Genomic DNA, 20,784 nt, shown 5'->3' with positions numbered 1-20,784 from the left:
AACATATAGCATGTGAATTTTTTTAGCTTTCTACATTTCATATTTCATGGAGAGTGACATGAGCATGTTCAATGTAAGTTCTAGGGTTTCTAGGGCATGTATCCCTTCATGTCCGAGACCTTAAGGTGTCCATTTGAATCATAGTTAAATATATAAGCATGTGAACACAATCAACATGTTATCTCAATTTCATAAGAAGCATCTTTAACACATGAGGTCTAAATTTTAGGGTTTCTAGGTCTTTAAACCCTACATGGCCGAACCTCATCAAGCATAGAATTTGTTCAAATGGCATAAAAACATAGAAAGTCATAACACATTTCATAACATGTATAAAAGTCAAGCACTATAAGCATACATTTAAATTGTGTCTTAGGTTTCCTAGGTTTTTCCTTTCTTTATCTCATAGTATATGTTTGGCCGAAACCTTCCAAGTCTTTGAACTAGGTTTTAGGTGGCCTAAAGTATGGAAAACCTAAACAAGTTTTATGGAAAAAATATCAAAGAACTATACATATAAATTTGGTTCACAACAAGCTAGGACCCTTGTGGTCATAATTATCATATATCATGCAACTAATTTTCCTATACTCTAATTAAGCATGGGAGCATTAAACAACTTTCATATCTTATTGTCATGGAGGTTTTGAGCATGTTAAAAATATGTTTAAGATATTCTAAGCCATCCACCTTACCATGGCCGAAACATTAAGAGTGGTGTTCATGAGTTTCTATCAACATACAAGCATGCAACTTCTTTAAGAAACTCTATATTCTAGCATATAAACATGGTGAGTTTAAATTCAAAGTATTCCTAACCCTAAACCCTTCCTTGGCCGAAACTTGTGAGTGGGATACTTTTGGTTCCAAGTAACCTTCAAGTATGAAAACAATAATGGATCCTTAACCATTTATTTAGAGGGTTTTGTGCAAGTTAGGTAAACAAATAAATTCCCTAGCCCTCATAAAACCTTTTTGGCCGAAACTCTAGGGTTAGATACATCTCTAATCTAACATCACATATATATAAAAATATGAGAGAAAACCTTCTTACAAAGCATAGAAAAATTATCATGAATCAAGGCTTATTTTAAACATTCCTAGGATCACAAGTCCTTCCTTTGGCCGAATTTTTCACAACTTTGTTCTAGGTTTTGAAATCCTCATAAAATCCAAAAACACATCAAAACTACTTGTACCACAGGTGAGGGGATACTTACATCCTTTTCTCTTGTGGTTCTAAAGTGTGGTGATGGAAGAAAGGGTCTCTTCTTCTTGTTCTCCTCCTTTGATTTCCCTTGGTAGCCCTCCTTTGTATCCTAGGAGGAACTTTGTTTTGGGGGCCAAAAATGGAGGAGAGGGGGCTGAGGTTCTCGGTGATGGAGAGGGGAGAATGAGAGAAATGAGAGAAAAATCAAATCTTCTCTTCACATGCTCCCTTTTATGTTAAGGGGGAAGAGGTAGCAAAATTGGTTTTTGCTTTCCTTCTCCCTTAGCCCTTTTTTTTTCATTTTATTTTTATTTTATTTATCTATTTGTTCTCATCATTCATGATGAAACAAGGGGGAATGAATCGCCTTAATGGTCCTCTTTAAGTCACGGCAAAAAGATAGAGGAAGAGGGAGAGAAAAGAAGGAAGACAAGTTGCCTTTCTCTTGTTCTTTTCTTGTTTTCTTTTAGCTAGCTTTTACTCTCATCCTTATTATGAGTTTCCCTCCTTTGCTATCAATATATTATTCCTATCCCAACTGGTTATTACTCATTAATCCTATCATTTACATCATGAGAGGTTCAAGGTTCAATCCTTGACAACTCCCTATTTTTATTTCTTTTTATTTCTTTTTGGTTCAACATTCTACTAATATTTTTCTAAGGCAAATTCATCATTCTCTTATTTTATCTTAAAAGCTTAGTGGGTGTTACAACAAGACATCATAAGCATATATAAGTTGGATTCTAAATTTTCTCTAGGCCTTTAAACTTGTAGTGGCCGAAACACATCAAGCATGGGACTAAGTTTCTAGTGGCATAAGAGCATGGAAAACACAACTACATTTCATAGCATACATCAAAAGACATCATAAGCATATATAAGTTGGATTCTAAATTTTCTCTAGGCCTTTAAACTTGTAGTGGCCGAAACACATCAAGCATGGGACTAAGTTTCTAGTGGCATAAGAGCATGGAAACCACAACTACATTTCATAGTACTTATCACAAGAAACATCATGAACATATGTAAGTTGGTTTCAAAATTTCTCTAGGCCTTTATACTAGTATTGGCCGAAACCTATCAAGCATGAAACTAAGTTTCTAGTGGCATAAGAACATGGAAAACACAACTACATTTCATAGCATACATCACAAGACATCATAAGCATATATAAGTTGGGTTCTAAATTTTCCTAGGCCTTTAATCCAAAGGTGGCCGAAACATGTGAGCTTGGTTTTGTTTTTCATATGGCCTAAAAGCATGGAAACCCTACACAATTTTCATGGCATCATAACAAGGAACAACATGAGTAAACTTAGTTAAAAATCTACACATCCTAGTTTTAAAACTTAGTGTGGCCGAAAGTTACATGTAGCCAAAATTCTATGTAACAAGCAACCATAAAACATCAACTTGTTTCATATCATTTTATCAAGAAGGTCATGAGCCTCCTAGCCTTGATTTAAACTTTCCTAGACTTCAAATCTCATCATAACCGAATCTTCATAAGCATGAAATAAGATTCATAACTAGCATACAATCATGGCATAACATTTTTGCTTCATGTCTTGTCTTAGGAGAAATCTTAGCATGCTTAGTTTTAGGTTTAAAAATCTCCTAGGCCTTTACTTCTTCCATGGACGAATATTCATGAGCATGGAAATGGAGTTTCAAAAAACATACAAGTAAGAGAAAAAGTTAACAACCTCATTATCATAGGGTACATAACACAAGAATAAGGAAACATGCTTAGTTTGAGTCTTAAACTTACCTAGTCTTCTTGTTCATGCTTGGCCGAGAGTCTAAGGCTTATGGATCTAAGTTTTCATTATTTATTCTAGCATGGAAACCTTAGATTAACCTCTTACATAATATACATGTCACAAGAAAAATAATGAGCATATCTAGTTACAATTTTCTTAGGCTCTTCTTCTTGTTTTGGCCGAATTTTTCATAAAGCAAGTCCTAGGTTTTTAAGCGATCTATCTTCATGGAAAACCATATAAACTATTGTACCACAGGTGAGGGGAAGCTTACCTAGTGTTCACTTGTTAATCTTTAAAGAATTGGTACCCTTGGTGAAGAGGAAGAAGGGAGCTTTCTTCTTCTAGCACTCCTTTTGATTTCTCTTGCTTGGAAGGGTACACCTTGAAGGCTCCTTCTTGTAGTTTAGTTTTATCTTAGGGAGAAACCTAAACTTGGCTTGTGGAAATGAGGGAGGAGGCTTCTAGTTTCGGCAAGGGTGAGGGAGAAGGGAAAAAAAAAATGAAATCCTTTAGTTCCTTTCCTTTTTATGCTAAGTGGGTGGAAGTTACAAAGATGAACTTTGCTTCCTTTCCTCCTTAATTCATGCATGTATTTTTCTAATTAGATTATGTCCTCATTCCTTCCCCTTAACTCTTCTCTTCATTGTTCTCTTAGACTCCACGAAATAGAGAAGAAAAAGGAAGAAACACAACTTGTCTTTTGCTACTCCTTTTCTTAACCAAGAGGTAAACAAGGGGAAGAAAGTTACTTGATTTTCTCTTGTTCCCTCACTTAATTATATCTTTACTTTTAACTACAATTGCCATCATTTCCCATTCACATGTTATTCATTATCCTAGTGGTTATCATACATAATTTTATTTCTATCTTTTGTGAGTGGTTCAAGGTTCAAACCTTCACCTCTTCTTTTATTTCTCTTATTTCTTTTTGATTCTTCTAACTTTTAGGCTCTAAAGCAACTAACACCCATATACTTATCTTATAATTTTGTGGGTGTTATAGTACCCCATACCTCATAGAAAGTTCATCCTCGAACTTAACATAGCTTCGTCAGGTAGTGCCGGACTTCCTGCTGAGTGCATCAGCTACCTTGTTTGCTTTACCAGGGTGATAAAAGATCTCGCAATCATAGTCCTTGACTAGCTCGAGCCATCTGCGTTGTCTCATGTTTAGGTCTTTCTGTGTGAAGAAATATTTTAGACTCTGGTGGTGTGTATAAATCCTGCACTGAGCCCCATATAAGTAATGCCTCCATGTCTTTAGAGCGAAGACCACCGCTGCTAGCTCTAAATCATGAACGGGGTAATTCCTTTCATGTTCTTTGAGTTGTCTAGAGGCATAGGCAATGACTTTGTCATCTTGCATGAGTACAGCTCCGAGTCCTAAGAAAGAAGCATCGCTATACATATCAAAGTCCTTGTTGCTTTCCGGAAGAGTAAGAATCGGAGCACTGGTCAGTCTCCGTTTCAGTTCCGTAAAACTTTTCTCGCAGTCGTTCGTCCATTCATACTTTTTATTCTTCTTGGTGAGAACGGTTCTCGGGGCTGCTATCTTGGAGAAGTCCTCTACAAACTTCCTGTAGTAGCCTGCTAGTCCAAGAAAACTTCTGACTTCACTGGCGTTCTTTGGCCTATTCCAGTTGCTTACAGCTTCAATCTTATTCGGATCCACCATTACCCCATCCTTGGAGATAATATGACCCAAGAATGATATTCGATCAAGCCAGAACTCATATTTGGAGAATTTTACATATAATCATTTTTCTCGAAGGATCTGTAATACCGTATTCAAGTGTTCGGCATGCTCTTCTTGGGTTCTCGAGTAGATGAGAATATCATCAATGAAGACAATCACAAATTTGTCGAGATACGCCGCAAAGACCCGATTCATCAAATCCATGAACACATCCGGAGCATTTGTCACTCCGAAGGGAATAACTACAAACTCATAGTGCCCATATCTTGTTCGAAAGGCTGTCTTCGGTATATCCTCTTGTTTCACCTTCACTTGATGATAGCCGGACCTTAAGTCAATCTTTGAGAAGACAGTTGCTCCCTTCAATTGGTCAAACAGATCATCGATCCACGGAAGGGGATATCTGTTCTTGATTGTCGCGTTGTTCAGTGCTCGGTAATCTATACACATTGGCATAGACCCATCATTCTTTTTCACAAACAGTACCGGAGCTCCCCATGGAGAGTGACTTGGACGAATAAATCCTTTGTCGAGTAACTCTCGTAGCTGTTCTTGAAGTTCTTTCAACTCAGTCGGTGCCATTCAGTAAGGTGCTTTAGAAATTGGTTTAGTACCCGGAACTAACTCAATTGTAAATTCTATATCTCTGTCGGGTGCTAATCCCGGTAGTTCATCAGGAAATACTTCCGGATAGTTGCATACCACTCTGACCTCTTCTAGTTTCTGACTTCCGGTTTGTCTTGTGTCAACCACTTGCGCTAGAAATCCATTACCACCTTCGTCTACCATACTTCGTGCCTTTACCGCTGATAAGAATCTTTCAGTTTATTTCCCAGATTCCCCAATAAATTCAAACATCGGTTCAGCTTCAGGTCGGAAGACTACCTTCTTATTACGACACTCGATTGAGGCGCCGTACTTGCTCAAGAAGTCCATGCCCAGTATAATGTCAAAATCCCGCATGTCAAGTACTATCAGATTGCAGTAGAGTTCTCTGTCTGCGATTCGGATAGGTACGACCTGCAACATTTGATCCGATGACATAACTTCCCCGGATGGTAGGGTTGTTAAGAATGTACCATTTAGGGTTTGAGGTGGTATGTCTAATTTCTTTGTAAATGGTGTTGAGATGAACGAGTGTGTAGCCCCAGTATCAAATAATACTAAAGCATGCTGATTAAAAATAGGAAGCTGACCTGTAACGACGGTAGAGGCGTTCGCTGCATCTTCACTAGTAATCGCAAAAACCCTGGCATTTGTCGTCGTTGGCGGGGCTTCCAATCTCCCTTGGCTGATCGAAGTCCCTTCTATAGCAGTTTGCATCTGGTGTAGCTGTGAAGGGGCACCCCTGTTCTGGTTGTTCTGCTGGAATGGTGCCTGCATCTGAGTAGGACAGTCTCTGGCCAAATGTCCTTCCTGTCCACAATTATAGCACTTCCTTGTACCTTTGTGACACAATCCGGAATGCAGCTTCCCACAAATAGAACACTGGGGGTATCTCAGTTGCTTATTTACTGACCCACTTTTTGCATTGTCCCACTGCTTTCTTTTTCCGGTAGAAGTTCCTTTCCAGCCTGTTTTGGTACTCTGAGGTTTCTGTCCCTCGGCTCGTGTCTGACCTTTATTCTCCTTCATTGCTTTATGATAATGTTTCGTAATCAGTGCACTGCTGACTAATTCCTCTGTAGTCTGCGGTCTATTAACTCTGCCGGCCACATTCAGTGCTATCTCGGGTCGAAGCATCTTTAGCATCAGTCTGACCCTTTCTCTCTCGGTAGGCACTAATTCGGGACAAAGGCGTGCTAGACGGTTGAAGCGTTTTACTGCTTCGTTCACTGATAAGTCACCTTGCCGGAACTCGGTGAACTCGTCGTAATGCCGGTTCGTCACTTGCGTATGAAAGAATTCTTCGAAGAACTCTGTCTCGAAGTCCGTCCAATTCATCAGATTGATTTGCCTCTTCGCTTTAACTCTTTCCCACCACATTCTCGCATCTCCGGAGAAGCAGAAAGATACACATTTGATCTTCTCTGATTCAGGCCAGTCCAAAAGTTCCACTGTGCTTTCTACTGTCTTGAACCAGGCTTGGGCATCCCACGGCTCGCAAGTACTCGAGAAGTTCTCCGGCTTCAGTCTCAACCACTGAATCAAATAGGTCTCCTGTCGAACCACTGGGGCAGGGGCTACCGATGGTATTGGTGCAACTATTGGCACAACGGGCACTGCATTCTGAACTACTGGTGGGGTGGTAGGGGTTCCTTGTTGACCCATCAAGGTCATGATCAACTGTTGTTGTTCCGTGATCTGGCGTTGAAGGTCGGTGACTACCTGAGTCAGATCTGGTGGAGTTACTGCTTCGTCTGCTCGGGTAGTACGTCTCCTAACCATGCTTATCTTCATTAAACAATAACAAATTATCGTTATCCCTATTCGCTGTCATAAGGTTATTACTATTCCTATCCTACCATCATGCATACCTATCCTAATTCAAAGTATAAGTAAACATGCAGGACATTAGAGCATTAATAAAAGTTAAATTAAACAAAATCAAAGAATAAGTAAACATACAGAATATTAAAGCATCAAAAATTTTAAATTAACTAAATCAAGAATAAGTAAACATGCATAATATTAAAGCATCAAAAACAAAAATTACATTAAGCATATAAAATCTTACTTGGAGCGGCAGGATGGAGGCTTAACATGTGTGTAGTGGAAAGGCTAACTTGGCTCTGATACCAAACTGTAACGCCCCGCCCCTCCTGCTAAGGCGACGGGGGGTTACTTGCGACACATACATACTTAACACAACGGAAGTCTTGCTTAGAGAATGTAAAAAAAAAAAAAAACCTTTTCTTACTTAAAAATCACCATAGATATAAAAGAACCACATAGCATACATATCATAATTTTATGATGTCTTAATACCCAAACACATACTTAAGGTCATGGAGTTATAAAATAAAAACATCAACATGGCATATTTCTTATTAAACAAAAGCAGGTCTTTTCCTTTAGCCAGTCCACTACCGCACACATCCTTCTAGCCCCTCCTGCTGCTCCCCTAGTACATCCATTCCTTGCCTTTATCTGTGGTACAAGAAAGTAAGCTGTGAGCACTCATGGCTCAGTAAGTTCCTTTCCTACTCACAAAAACCGTAAAGCATATTAAAATCACAAGTCATAAGGCATAAAGACAAATGTATCATATCAAGAGCATATCATGGCATATCGTAACATAACATAAAGTATCATGGCATAACATAACATGATCATCAAACGTATCCTGTCATAGCATAACCTCATCATAACTATCATGGCATGATCATAAAGTATAAGAAAGGTAAATTCCTAAACTTATATCATGCAACATATGCAACATGTCTTTTGAAAACTTATAAAATACATACTTAAACATAATTTCAACATGATTGGGGCTCCGGCTTGTACCACATACATAAATGCGCGCGTCCTATGTAGGTCCAAGGTAGCAAGTCTTGAACCCTACAAGGCATACATACTAGGCCCGTCTCTTAGTCCATCGACCTAGGGGCACTTAGGAGCCCATCCCTAACGAGGCCCGTTTCTTAGTCCATCGACCCCATGGCGCTTATGGAGCCCACCCTTGGTACAAGCCATACATAAAGTAAAGTAGCATGTCATACATATCATAGTTCTTATTCTTTCATGCATATCATGTTTCTTGACATATCATAAAACATGCATTTTTTGGGCACACAGCACATGCATGAATCATAGCATACAACATGAACATATCACTTATCATATCATAAAGCATGTATATTTGGGCACACAGCACATGCATGAATCATAAGCTTGCATAATGAACATATCATTTTATCATATCCTAAAGCATGCATGATTGAACACATAGCACATACATGGATCATAAGCATACATAAAAGAGCATATCACTTATCATAAAAAGACATAACCATTCATGGAATCATTAAATAACATCTCTTGATTCATTCATAGCATGTGAGGTACATCTAGGTCACTAAACCCATATGGCCGAAAGTCATGAGTAGAGGCATGATCTCTAGACAACATACAAACATAAAAATCTCATGCTATCTTCACATACCAACATAAGAAAGGTCATAAGCATGTTAACCTAAATTTTTAAGCCCTCCTAGGTTTCCAATTCTTTCATGGCCGAAACCTTTCATGAAGAGAAATCAAGTTCTAAGCAACATGCAAACATGTAAACCCTAGACCCATATCATATCATATTTCATAAGGAACTACTTAAGCATATTTAGTTTGGGTTCTAAGTTCCTTAAGCTCCTAATCTTATCATGGCCAAACCCTAGCATGTCTCATTCTAGGTTACAAATAGCATGGAAATGTTGAACCTTAAGCCAATATCTTATACATTTTCATGAGGAACAACATAAGAACATTTGTTCTAAATTTCAAACTTCCTAGACCCATTCACTTGTAGTGGCCGAACCATATCTAACATGGAACTAGGTTTTTAATGGCATAAGAGCATGGAAAACACAACTACATTTCATAGCATACATCACAAGACATCATAAGCATATATAAGTTGGATTCTAAATTTTCTCTAGGCCTTTAAACTTGTAGTGGCCGAAACACATCAAGCATGGGACTAAGTTTCTAGTGGCATAAGAGCATGGAAAACACAACTACATTTCATAGCATACATCACAAGACATCATAAGCATATATAAGTTGGATTCTAAATTTTCTCTAGGCCTTTAAACTTGTAGTGGCCGAAACACATCAAGCATGGGACTAAGTTTCTAGTGGCATAAGAGCATGGAAACCACAACTACATTTCATAGTACTTATCACAAGAAACATCATGAACATATGTAAGTTGGTTTCAAAATTTCTCTAGGCCTTTACACTAGTATTGGCCGAAACCTATCAAGCATTAAACTAAGTTTCTAGTGGCATAAGAGCATGGAAAACACAACTACATTTCATAGCATACATCACAAGACATCATAAGCATATATATGTTGGGTTCTAAATTTTCCTAGGCCTTTAATCCAAAGGTGGCCGAAACATGTGAGCTTGGTTTTGTTTTTCATATGGCCTAAAAGCATGGAAACCCTACACAATTTTCATGGCATCATAACAAGGAACAACATGAGTAAACTTAGTTAAAAATCTACACATCCTAGTTTTAAAACTTAGTGTGGCCGAAAGTTACATGTAGCCAAAATTCTATGTAACAAGCAACCATAAAACATCAACTTGTTTTATATCATTTTATCAAGAAGGTCATGAGCCTCCTAGCCTTGATTTAAACTTTCCTAGACTTCAAATCTCATCATAACCGAATCTTCATAAGCATGAAATAAGATTCATAACTAGCATACAATCATGGCATAACATTTTAGCTTCATGTCTTGTCTTAGGAGAAATCTTAGCATGCTTAGTTTTAGGTTTAAAACTCTCCTAGGCCTTTACTTCTTCCATGGATGAATATTCATGAGCATGGAAATGGAGTTTCAGAAAACATACAAGTAAGAGAAAAAGTTAACAACCTCATTATCATAGGGTACATAACACAAGAATAAGGAAACATGCTTAGTTTGAGTCTTAAACTTACCTAGTCTTCTTGTTCATGCTTGGCCGAGAGTCTAAGGCTTATGGATCTAAGTTTTCATTATTTATTCTAGCATGGAAACCTTAGATTAACCTCTTACATAATATACATGTCACAAGAAAAATAATGAGCATATCTAGTTACAATTTTCTTAGGCTCTTCTTCTTGTTTTGGCCGAATTTTTCATAAAGCAAGTCCTAGGTTTTTAAGCGATCTATATTCATGGAAAACCATATAAACTATTGTACCACAGGTGAGGGGAAGCTTACCTAGTGTTCACTTGTTAATCTTTAAAGAATTGGTACCCTTGGTGAAGAGGAAGAAGGGAGCTTTCTTCTTCTAGCACTCCTTTTGATTTCTCTTGCTTGGAAGGGTACACCTTGAAGGCTCCTTCTTGTAGTTTAGTTTTCTCTTAGGGAGAAACCTAAACTTGGCTTGTGGAAATGAGGGAGGAGGCTTCTAGTTTCGGCAAGGGTGAGGGAGAAGGGAAAAAAAAATGAAATCCTTTAGTTCCTTTCCTTTTTATGCTAAGTGGGTGGAAGTTACAAAGATGAACTTTGCTTCCTTTCCTCCTTAATTCATGCATGTATTTTTCTAATTAGAATATGTCCTCATTCCTTCCCCTTAACTCTTCTCTTCATTGTTCTCTTAGACTCCATGAAATAGAGAAGAAAAAGGAAGAAACACAACTTGTCTTTTGCTACTCCTTTTCTTAACCAAGAGGTAAACAAGGGGAAGAAAGTTACTTGATTTTCTCTTGTTCCCTCACTTAATTATATCTTTACTTTTAACTACAATTGCCATCATTTCCCATTCACATGTTATTCATTATCCTAGTGGTTATCATACATAATTTTATTTATATCCTTTGTGAGTGGTTCAAGGTTCAAACCTTCACCTCTTCTTTTATTTCTCTTATTTTTTTTTTTCTTTTTGATTCTTCTAACTTTTAGGCTCTAAAGCAACTAACACCCATATACTTATCTTATAATTTTATGGGTGTTACAAGGACAGTCCGTCTTCCAATGTCCTGACTGCTTGCAGATGAAGCACTTGCCCTTCGGCTTCTTCATTCCAGCTTTTTGTCCTGTACCCTGAGGTTTATTCACCTTCTTTGCTGAAAAGACCTGTTTCTTCTTCTTCTTTGCTTTCGACTTAGAAGTAGAACCATTTTCAGCATAGTGAATCTGAGAACTATGATGAAATATACCTTCTGCTGCCTGTAGTTCTGTCAGAAGTTTCGCCAACGTATACTCCCTTTTATTCATATTATAGTTCAGGCGGAACTACTCAAAACTTCTGGGTAGCATTTGGAGAATTATATTGACCTAGGTTTCCCCATCGATTTCACCTCTAAGAACTTGTATTTTGTTCAGATAAGCCATCATTTTGAGGATATGATCCCTTACGGGTGCCCCCTCTTACATGGTGGTTGTCATTAACTTTCTCATTGCCTCTTGCCTAGCGGTCCGACTCTGGTGCCCAAAGAGTTCTTTGAGATTGTTCATTATATCATAAGCAGTTGGTAAATCTTGATGCTGATGTTGCAATACATTTGACATTGAAGTCAAAATATAACACTGCGCCATCTCATCTGCTTTTACCCATTTCTTATGATACTCAATCTCCTCTGGGGTAGAATCACCATTAGGTGTATCTGGGCATACCTCTGACAGTACAAACTTATAGCTTTCAGCAGTTAAGACAATATCCAGGTTTCTTTTACAATCTATATAGTTTGGACCAGTAAGTCTATTCTCTTTCAGAATAATGGTCAGTGGGTTGAAAGTCATCCTAAGAATCACAAAATAAACTTTGGTCAAGACTCTAAATTTATAATAATATTAATTCCTCAAACAATACTATTTTAAATTAACCAACACCTCAAATCACCATGAATTTTGCATGCCACGATAGTGTGGACGTATACAAAATCAAACATTTGTAAGAGGAGGTTTTACCCATTAATTTCATTCTTGTCAACCTAACTTTATGACAAATAAAATTAATAGTTGGTTTTCCTTCGGTTACACAAATAATAGCAATGACTCTGATGGGGAGGATACTATTAGACGTGCCTAAGTGTATATCATTACTTGACACTTAGTCCATTAATAAGATTGTGCCCCTTCAGATGGGGAAGATCACGCGCTCTTAATTAATTTCCTATAGTCATCCAAAATGGAAGTTTGATCTAGTGATCCACAAACAAACTCATCTGATATGGAGGAAGGCACTCAGAGCCAACGCACAAGTTTGTTTGCATTACTTACAAACCAGTAATGGAGACCGTGGAATTTATTTTAAAAAATTCCTCTCCCACTTAGTTATTTAAGGTGAGAAATTTTAACCTATGCTAGCATATATCACATGCACATATACATCACAGTAAATAAAAGCAATAAATTTAGAAATTAATTTTCCAACTATTATGGTCTTTTCCATCACTGTCTTCAGTATGCTCCAACCCTAGGCTGCTGCCATCTTTAGCCACCGCCATAGGGTCAAGTTGTCGCATCTATCTTGCTTCTTATTCCGCTGTGCCTCTGGTCCTCCAATAGCACCACGCCTCGCAAAGATACGATCCACAACAAAAATAGAATTTTACATATATCGATCCTATATTTCATAAAGGAATGTACATATATTCTAAATTGAACAAAAAAGTAAAATTCTAAAACTAATACAGCTCCTGTTGTATTTAATACATACAATCATACACACACAAAATAATGCCCTTGACATGTCCAAGGGTCCAATCACACACAATATCTATATGCCATAATAGTTGGAGCCTGCAACCACAAAGTTAGCACATCCTACTATTATCCTGCCAAAATTATGTATGACATGTGCATAATTAATTTGAAAACAAAAACACACAGAGGCAAACCCTAACTTTGATACCAATTGTTGGTTAGTCCTAGGAAGATCGTACCGGTTCCACTATACAAAAATTTTATACAGGTGTCGAACCTTTCTAAATAACCTATTGTATTCTTTAGAAGTTAAATTAAGAATCACAGACAGAACTTAACATCATTGATTCCAAATTTAACTTATCTGTCCTTAATGGTTTATATTTGAATCCCAAGCAGAACTTAACATTATTGATCCAAATCTACCTACGTTATAAATTCCATTAAATATTAATTTTCAAAATTGGCTTCAAGGACTTCATGGCGAAGCACATGGCCTTCTTGGGTATGAGAGCATCCACCACCGCCTAGACAAAGCCTTTTAAGGAAAGCTGATATTTAATTTCCTTATATAACTCTAGGTTTAACCAAAAGGAACAATCGAATCACAAATTTGAAAAATAAAACAAAGAAAACACAACTTCGAAACAAATCCAAAAAACTAGAATCTAATGCCTCTTGTGTTTGGAATTCTTACAAAGAAAAATAACTAGCATGATGCGGAAAATAATTGCTAATTATACCTTCTCTTTGTATGCTAATAACCTCAAGATCTTCTGTCGTATTCCTCGCCTTGCCTTGGACGTCGTGTGGGCGACGATCCTCCAAGATGAACACCACCCAAAGCCTTCTTCCTCCTCCTCTAGAATTCAGCACCACCACTACCAAGGAGCAAAAGAGAGCAAGGGGAAAAGAGAGGGAGAGAGGGGGCCGACCACCAAGAGGAACTCCACCAAGAGAATAAGAATTGTTATACCATGTGACCTCTCCTCCCATTCTTTTATAATACTTGCCCAAGGTAAATAAGGAAAGCTTTTTTACAAAAATTAAAATCTTTCTCTTGTTTTTCCTTTTCCCCTTTTATTTTTCCTTTTCTTTCCTCTTGATTGAATCAATCACCAATCAATGATTTAAATGATTTTATTTGGCCGACCCCTTGCTTGGGCACCAAGCAAGGGTGACCGGCCCCTTTAAGGAAGGAAAAATAATTTTTGTAAAAAATTTATAAGCTCTTATAAAGCTCTCTTTCAATATCCTATATAGGGAGTTAAAAAAAGAAAGTTTTAGAAATTAAAACCATGTTTTAAAATTTAAAACTTCTCTTCTAAAAATTTCCTTTTTTAACATGATTACAAAAAATAGAAAATTTTAATTTTAAAACTTCTCTTCCTTTTTTCTAAAACCATGAGGATGGTTATAAAAGGAAAGTTTTAAAACTTTTAAAACTCTCTATTAAACCATGTGGCCTAATTCAAATAAGGAAAGTTTTATATTTTAAAATTTCTCTTTTAAAACTTATAGTTTTCTACAAAGAGAAGATTTTAAAAATTCAAAACACCCCTCCTTATTTGACAAATTGTGGTCAACTCTTCATTGCTTGAACACCAAGCAAAGGGTCGGCCCCTTAAGAGGAGATGGTGGTCGGCCGTTGCTTGGTCACCAAGCCTTGGGCCGACCTCCTTCTTGGACACCAAGAAGGACTTTTATTTGGATGGACTTGAGGCTTTAATGAGGCTACGATAGGGACCTAGAGGAGAAATTGGTTTTGGCCTTCTGATGAGCTTGAGTATCCCGTGTTCACCCCGAACACACAACTCAAGCTCATCAATAATAACTCATTCCACTAGAGAGTTATTATTGCACTACCGCACCAATCCCGAATTACATTATGGCTCCTTCGTATATAAGTGTGTTAGTCTCCCTATGTTTAAGATAACGAATGCCCACTAATTAAGTAAGTCAATGACAACTTCACTTAATTAATATCTAGCTCCAAGAGTAGTACCACTCAATTTCATTGTCATGTCGGACTAAGTCCACCTTCAGGGTTTAACATGACAATCCTTATGAGCTCCTCTTGGGGACATTCTCAACCTAGATTTACTAGGACATAGTTTCCTTCTATAATCAACAACACACACTATAAGTAATATCATTTCTCAAATTATCGGGACTATTGATTTATCAAACTAAATCTCACCCTTTGATAAGTTAAAGAAATAAATACTAAATATATGTGCTTGTTATTATATTAGGATTAAGAGCACACACTTCCATAATAACTAAGGTCTAGTTATTTTATTAAGTCAGTATAAAAAGAACTTACCTAAAATGGTCCTACTCAATACACTTAGAGTGTACTAGTGTAATTTATTAGTCAAGATAAACTAATACCTAATTACACTACGACTATTCCAATGGTTTGTTCCTTTCCATCTTAGTCATAAGCAACTGTTTATAATTTATAAAGAATTGATAACATGATCTTCTGTGAGTGACACCACACACCATGTTATCTACAATATATATTAATTGAACAACTACACTTAACACATAAAATGTAGACATTTGACCAATGTGATTCGTTTATTTCAAATATAAATGTTTACAAAAGCTAGGCTTTTAGTATACACTCTAACAGGAGATTCTTAATAGCTTTCATTTGGCTTGGATTAACAACCACCTAGGTGTTTAGCTTTTGTATTTTAGGCAACTCAACCCTCTACAGGCGGCCGACCCGGACCAACAAGTGGTATCAAAGCCAAGTTGCTTCAGGAGGACTAACCGCCAAATGAAGCATACGAGATGGCTGGTTCAAGCATCCACCTACTAAAGTTCGAGGGGGACTTCGCCAACTGGATAAAAAAGATGGAGGTATTTTTCAAGACTGATTTTGATTTATTTTTAATAATGGAGTTTGGTTTTATAGCACCCGAAGGTAAAGATAAATACCACTGGATCAAAAAGGAGCAAGCTGATTTCGTGGAAAACGGCAAAGCAGAGTTCCATCTGCTAAGCATTCTACTGCCAAATAGGTCAATCGATCAGAGCCTACGAGTCTACGAAGGAGCTTTGGGAGAAGTTCCTGGAACTATACGAAAGAACCTGTGAGGCGAAACTCGCAAGACGGGATCTGCTCAAAAACCATATCAACAACAGCAAACTGGAACAAGGAGAAACAGTTGCACACCTTCATTCAAGGATCAAGGAGCTCATCACTAGACTCACGAATCTCGGATAAAAGGTAAGTAATCGAGATTCACTAAGGTACGTGCTTAACGCATTCCCTAGAAGTACTGAATGGGTATCATTAGTAGATACCTATTACATATCTAAGAATTTAGATTTACTACATTAGAAGAATTATTTTCTACCTTTAAAGTCCATGAAACAAGATGTGCAGATCTGAAGGAGCTGAAGCACAATATTGCCCTTAAGGCAAAGATGAATGAATAAACTTCAGAATCCTCTCTCGATGACAACGAAATGGAAATGATGATAAGACAGTTTAAGAAATTATTTAAAACTAAAAAATCTAACCATCTACAGGGTAAAAAAAAGGACAATCAAATGCTACCACTACAATGAAGAAGGGCATGTTAAAGACAACTGCCCTAAGTTAAAGATCAACGAGAAGGACAAAGGCAAGAACAAGAAGCCTATTCAAAAGAACAAATACAAGACCCTAAAGGCGATGTGGGATGAAACATCATCCGAATCGGAGGTCGAAGCCTTTTCTGGACTTACGTTGATGGAAAGTCATCAAGAAGATGAATATGAAGAAAGCTCTTTCGAAATAAGCATCGAGAGCTGTTGGTTGCTACTCGGAAAATCTAGAGGTTCCACTGTACAAAAATTTTGTACAAAGGTCTGAACCTTTTCCTAGCTACCATGTGTTCTTTTAAATTAAATTTTGGATCGCCTGCGGAACTTAACACGTTTGATCCAAAACTAAATCTATTCGTTCTTTTAGGTTTTGACTTGGGTCTCCTGCGGAACTTAACACGTTCGACCCAAATCACCTTAAGTTATTAATTCCATTAAATATTAATTTCCATAATTGGTTCCCAGTACTGACGTGGCGAGGCACATGGCCTTCTTGGATATGGGAGCAACCACCACCAACTAGACAAAACCTTTTATGGAAAGCTAATATTTAATTTCCTAAAATAACTTTAGGTTAACTGAAAAGAACAATCAAATCACAAGGGAAAAAAAAACAAAAGAACACAACATCGAAAAACATATTCGAAATACTAGAATCGCATGCCTCTTGTATTTGGTATTATTTCCAAAAATAACTAGTATGATGCGGAAAGAAAAATTACTAGTTATACCTTTTAGAAAGACCTCTTGATCTTCTACCGTATTCCTCTTCCAACCTCGGACGTTGTGTGGGCAACGTTCTTCCGAGATGAGAAACCACCAATCACCTTCTTCTTCCTTGTAAGTTTCGACCATCAAAACATCTTCTAGGATGAAGAGGTTCGGCCACCACCACCATGCTCCAAGGGATGCTAGAAACGAGGCTTGCTTTCTCTCCTTCTTCTCCTTCCTTGATCCGGCCACTAACAAAAGCTCCACCAAGAGATAAGTTTCGGCCAACAAGAGGAGAGGAGAGAAATAGGGCCGGCCACACCACCAAGGAAAAGAGGGAGAAAAATAGAATAGAGTCGTTAACCTTGAAGCCTCCTCTACCCCCTCTTTTATAATCCTTGATCTTGGCAAATAAGGAAAATTTAATAAAAATTTCCTTAATTCTTTTTCCATTGAAAAGGAAAAATTATTTAATTAAAATAATTTTCTTTCTCAATTTTATTTAGCCGGCCACATAAAAGCTACAAACAAGGAGAGTTTTAATTAATTAAAACTTCCTAATTTGTCTCCAAAAATTTATAAAATTTCTCCAATAATTTAATCCCTTCATGATTGGTTTATAAAAAGGAAATTTAATAAATTAAAATCTTTCTTTTAAATATGTGGATAAAAAGAAAGTTATCTCTAAAAATTAAAATCTCTTTTAATCTACAAATAAGGAAAGATATCAAATCTTTTCTCAATCTTTTGTAGAAACTAATAAAAGAGAATTATTAATTTTTAAACTTTCTTTTAAATCATGAACATGGTTAAAAAGGAAAGTTTTCTTAAAATTTAAAATCCTCCTTTAATCAACAAATAAGGAAAGATTTCAAATTTTAAACTCTCTTTTAAACATGTAGATGATTTACAAATAAGGAAAGTTTTTACCAAAAATTAAAACCATCCTTTTAAACTACAAATAAGGAAAGAGATTAATCTCTTCTCTTAATCTTTTGTAGAAAGCTATAAAAGGAAATTTTTAATTTTTAAACTTTCTTTTAAAATCATGATATCCACACAAGAAATAATTTTAATAAAAATCCTCTTTAATATTCTAGTGGTCGGCCACCTAAGCTTGGGACCCAAGCTTTGGCCGGCCACCTACATGACTCATCCACTTGGTCTTGGCCGACCCTAGCTTGGGTTCCAAGCTAGCTTGGCCGGCCCCATTGGATGGGTAAGAAGGTGGGTATACGGTGGGTATAAATCTCTATATACTAGAGGCTACGATAGGGACCGAGAGGAGGAATTGGTTTTGGTCTCCCGATAAAATTAAGTATCCCGTGCTCGTCCCGAACACACAAATTAATTTTATCAATAATAATTCATTCCACTAGAGAACTATTATTGAACTACCGCACCAATCCCAAATTACATTTTGGGCTCCTTCTTATTATGAGTGTGTTAGTCTCCCTGTGTTTAAGATAACAAATGTCTATTAATTAAGTAAGTTACTGACAACTCACTTAATTAATATCTAGCTCCAAGAGTAGTACCACTCAACTTCATCGTCATGTCGAACTAAGTCCACCTGCAGGGTTTAACATGACAATCCTTATGAGCTCCTCTTGGGGACATTCTCAACCTAGATTACTAGGACACAGTTTCCTTCTATAATCAACAACACACACTATAAGTGATATCATTTCCCAACTTATCGGGCTTATTGATTCATCGAACTAAATCTCACCCATTGATAAATTAAAGAAATAAATATCAAATATATGTACTTGTTATTATATTAGGATTAAGAGCACACACTTCCATAATAACTGAGGTCTTTGTTCCTTTATAAAGTCAGTATAAAAGAAACGACCTCTAATGGTCATACTCAATACACTCTTAGTGTACTAGTGTAATTATATAGTTAAGATAAACTGACACCTAATTACACTATGACCTTCCAATGGTTTGTTCCTTTCCATCATGGTCGTGAGCTACTGTTTATAATTTATAAGGTACTGATAACATGATCTTCTGTGTGTGACACCACACACCGTGTTATCTACAATATAAATTAATTGAACAACTACATTTATCACAAATGTAGACATTTGACCAATGTGATTCTTATTTCTAGATAAATGTTTATACCAAAAGCTAGGCTTTTAGTATACACTCTAACAATCTCCCACTTATACTAAAAGACTAAGCTGTCATACATCTGATTCCCATGCCTTTCAAAAAGCTCTTGCCTTAAGGACCTTAGGTTATCATCTGATGTAATCTAGGCGGCAACAACTTCTCCTCGTTATACAATTTCTCGTATTGGGTAGTACTTGCGCTCTATTGTGTTTACTTGCCTTATAGACTCATGGTTTCTTCGAGTTTGTTACTGCACCATTATTATTACAATAAATTGTAATAATCTTTGGACAAGCTAGAAATCATATCTAAGTCTATCTTGAGGTAATTAAGTCATTCAGCTTTTATGGCTACCTCAGAGGCTTGCTATATACTCAGCTTCTATGGTGGAGTCCAGAAAAACACCTATGCTTATCACTCTTCCATAGTTATGACTTTTCCTCCTAAAGTAAACACAAAACCCCGAGGTCAACTTATTATTGTCCCTATCCGATTGGAAGTCAAAATCCGTGTAATCCACAGGGACCAAATTAACTGCCTTGTAAGCTAGCATATAATCTCTAACGCCTCTAAGGTACTTTAATATATGCTTTACTGCAGTCCAATGTCCTTGTCTAGGGTTACTTTGATATCTGCTAACTATGCCTTGGCAAAACAGATTTCTGATCTCGTGCATAGCATACATTAGGTTGTCTAACTGCCGAAGCATAAAGAACTGCCTACATGTCCTCAATCTCCTTTGATGTCATCGGAGACATCTCTTTAGATAAAGGCACTCCATGATTAAAAGATAAGAAACCTTTCGAGGAGTTTTGCATGCTTAAAATGAGCAAGGATTTTCCAATGTATCAAGCTTGGGATAAGTAAAATATATTTTTTTCTTTCGATCCCTTATTATTTTGATCTCAAAAATATATACATTCTCCCAAGTCCTTTATATCGAATTATTTGGACAACCATACCCTTACTTCTGACAACATTTTGATATTGTTTCCAACTACAAAAAATGTTATCTACGTATAGTACAAGAAATACCACCACGTTTCCATCACACCTTTTGTATACACAAGACTTATCCGTTTACTCAATAAATCCATAGGTCTGGATTACTTTGATAAACCGGATGTTCCAAGACCTTGAAGCTTTGCCTCAGTCCAAAGACTGATTGAGCTTGCACACAAGATGCTCTTAGCCCTTTGCAATGAACCCTTCTGGTTGCTTTATATGAACGCTTTCATCAAGACTTCCATTAAGGAATGCTGTCTTGACATCCACTTGCCAAATAGATAAAAGAATCCGGATAGACTTAAGCATGGCTACGAGTGAAAAAGTTTCCTTTTTCATCAAGCCTTGCTTTG

Source organism: Zingiber officinale, chromosome 7A, assembly GCF_018446385.1.
Source record: "Zingiber officinale cultivar Zhangliang chromosome 7A, Zo_v1.1, whole genome shotgun sequence".
Classification (NCBI taxonomy): Eukaryota; Viridiplantae; Streptophyta; class Magnoliopsida; order Zingiberales; family Zingiberaceae; genus Zingiber; species Zingiber officinale.
Note: the sequence above shows the minus strand (reverse complement) of the source record.